Source organism: Eucalyptus grandis, chromosome 8 (genome assembly GCF_016545825.1).
Source record: "Eucalyptus grandis isolate ANBG69807.140 chromosome 8, ASM1654582v1, whole genome shotgun sequence".
Classification (NCBI taxonomy): domain Eukaryota; kingdom Viridiplantae; phylum Streptophyta; class Magnoliopsida; order Myrtales; family Myrtaceae; genus Eucalyptus; species Eucalyptus grandis.
This window is the reverse complement of record NC_052619.1, coordinates 64,968,532-64,971,977: the sequence shown is the minus strand read 5'-3', so window position 1 is coordinate 64,971,977 and position 3,446 is coordinate 64,968,532. Positions and strand designations below refer to the sequence as shown.

Sequence of the window (3,446 nt, the reverse complement as noted above, 5' to 3'; positions counted from 1 at the left end):
GGGGCCACATTAAATATATTAAAAATTTAGTGGACAATATTACACATTAAGCTAAAGTTCAATGATCACATTGGACAAATTAAAATTTTAGAAATGATATTGTATATATGATCAGCGCTTTAAGGACCATTCGAGTAATTACTCCTGAATTTTTATCATTGTCACTTGAGTTTTACAAGGAAATATGGGTGGAGGCTTTCTTCGGGTTGGTTTATTCTGCGTACGCAATCGAGCATCTACCAAGACTATATATGGGATGTCTATGACCTACAGTCGTCGGCAACATCTCTGAACATTGGATCAAGAGGGGTGGAGGATCTCTTGGCTTTTCCCGAAATTGATCGCAACCCAACAATCTACTCGGCAGTGGCAATCCTGTAATCGGATCGCATAGAGTAATTGGATCGCATACACCGACAAATGCATCGTGAATGCGTTATTGCACAAGGTTCAAAAATACTGACTCGCTACAAATGTGATCCACAGAAGGTTATTACACTTCTTGAATGCGTTATTACACAAGGTTGAAAAGTACTGACTCGCTACAAATATGATCCACGAAAGGCTATCACGCTTCTCCGTGAATTCTAGACAAATCGAAATTTGCAAAAAAGAGTACACCCCTCTAGCCTGCAGTTGGCTTCACGAAATGGGTTACGATCATAATAAACGATCAGACCGAAATTCTATGGAGTATTAGAATTAAGGTCGTGCTTGACAATTAATGATGAAGATAATAAACGCGTACAATTCTACAATCACCCATGATAAATTAATAGCAGGAACGATTCATGCTTCAGCTTGGATGAATGCTTCCAGTCACAAAAAATTCCTGACAGCTACATTCCTCATGGCCTAATTGCCGCTCAGGCGATAGAAGTTCTCTTATTGGGTTCAAAGACATACTTTATGAGTGAGTCCTTAATGGATAATAACTCAGGGAATTCCCGCTTCAGCTTTTGACGTCCATCTCGTTGTTGCTTCGTGGCGCGACAATCACCTTGGCCTGCTCTTCCAAAGTGAAGTTGACCCACTTGAAATCAGGGTCGATGTAGGCCTTATACATCTCCAAGATCTCGTTGTGGCTAACCGCCCCGGGATTGGTGAAGTTCCATATACCCCTCAAGTTCCTCTTGGCCATCTCAACTGAAATTGGCAAAAGTTCATCCAAGATGGTCATGCTATTTGGGATGTTGACCACCCCTTGTTGTATCGCGAAATCTTTGTGATAAAGTTACGGGGATTGCTCAAATCAGAAGATATTGGCATTCGCACTCTTAGAGTGCAAACATTGTCATATTCCTTCAGAAGCTCTTCAACCTGGCACAAAAATAAATAGAGTCAGATTAGTTGACATGCATAGTCAATCGCATCAGATGAGTAATCAGAGTGAGCTTTTCTACATTAAAGGAGGAGTTACCATGGCTTTGGTTTTAGAATAGAAGGAACCAATGAAATTTGGCTTGTCTTCCTCTTTAAAACCGATTCCTGACCCCCAACGGGTGTGTTTCATCATACTCAAATATACAGCCAGTAGCATAATTCATCATTAGGAGCCCACGCTCTCTGCACACATCAGCCAAGGTTAGCGTGCCAACGACATCGATGGATTGTCTCAGGTTTGTGAGTTTCACACCAATCAACATTTGGTCTCCCAGTCACTCCAGCAGCATTGAATACATGTGTGGGCTTTACAGTCTGAATGTCTGCCAAGATCTGTGCAGCGTTCTCCAATCGTCCCTTTCCATACTCGAATGGAATTCTTTGCTTCTCACAGATCTTCCCCAGTAGGCCACCAATCCAACCCGTTCTGCCATAAATCAAGAACTTCAAAGTGGGCTTTTGAGCAGAGGGACTGCTCTTCGGATCTCGAACCACCATCCCATTAGGAGTATGATTTTCCACCGCATAGGAGGAAGAGTTGTTGACATCCGGCCCATCAAATTTTCTTTCGATCCCCGGGACCATGAGCATTTTAGGATGAGGAAGCAGTGCTCCAGAAACATCTCCCCACCAATCTGGATTGCTGACGTACCACTCCATCGTCTTTCTTAGGCCCTCCTCCCATATGGTCCGTTCAAACCATCCCAAGTTCTTCAATTTTTGGTCATCTAGGAAATATCTTTGGTCATTGAAGGGCCTGTTCTCACAAACTTTATGTGTGTATCAGGGTCCATCTTAAAAAGTCTACCCAGACTTCTTGGCCACATCAATCACTCTCCTCTCCTTCTTAGTCCCAATGTTGTAAACATGGCCCACCTCACCCTTGTGGAGAATAACTTCAAACGCCTCTGCAACATCCTCACAGTAGAGATAACTACGTACATTCGATCCATCCCCCATGAATTGGAAGGGGCTGTCCTTTCATGGCAAGCAAGATAAATTTTTGGGATCAACTTCTCAGGAAATTGATTGGGCCATAGACGTTGTTCCCTCTTGGTAGTTATGACAGGTAGCCCATATGATCGCCCATATAAGCCATAACAAGCATTTCTGCACCTGCTTTTGTGGCAGAATATGGGTTTGTCGGGAGCAGTTGAGAAGCCTCATGATTACCAACCACGGCATCCTCGTCAGTCTCCCCATAAACTTCATCAGTGCTCACATGGATGAACCTCCTGATCTGGCCGGTGACTTTGCATGCTTCTAAAAGTACATGGGTTCCATAGATGTTATTTTTGGTGAACTCAAAAGCTGTTACCAAAGAGTTGTCCACATGGGTCTGGGCTGCAAAGTGCATGATGGTGTCAATGGACTCAGTAGGAGGATGAAATTGACAAGATCAGCACTGGCAATGTCCCCTTGATAAACTTGAAGTTGGGAGAGGATCGCGATGGAAGCAGGTTTTTCAGATTCGAACAATAATCAAGCTTGTCCAGGACCACAATCTTATAACCAGGGTAGTTCCGAATAAGCCGTTTGCAGACATGGGATGCAATAAAGCCGGCAGCCCCAGTTATGAGAATGTTCTTTGGTGTGTATGCGGTAGCCATAGCGAAAGACTCTGTACATGCGTCGTAAGAATTATAGAGTGAGACTGAAAGCTGAGGGTAATAAATTAAGCAAAATTACCCGAGTCAAAGCAGAAGGCAGAGGATATGTCATTTTCAGAACAAATTCAAAGAAAATGTCAAAAACTACAAACATTTCGGAAAAAGTTAACCGGATCTTTTGACTCTTGATCTATTGGTGACATAAAGTTCATGAACCAAAAAATGGAAAGACGGCACCAACAAGTTTCTTTCACTATGCAACTTCCTAGCTTCCTTCCAAAACGGGACCATAGACAGTTTTAAGGATACAACTAAAACCCAAGAGACATATTAACCATGTCATCATTCAGTTTTTTAACATGCGTAGGCACCAGATCTCTGGTCCACGTGGAGACACAACCTCAAAAGGAAAGGGATATGAAAGAATTGGGAATACAGAGAAAAGGCCATCTA

At 42.8% G+C, this 3,446-nt stretch overlaps 1 pseudogene; it reads right to left on the bottom strand.

The window, feature by feature from the left end:
- Positions 1–449: 449 nt before the first annotated feature.
- On the bottom strand, positions 450–3,114 carry LOC120286594 (annotated as a pseudogene).
- Between the last annotated feature and the right edge of the window lie 332 nt (positions 3,115–3,446).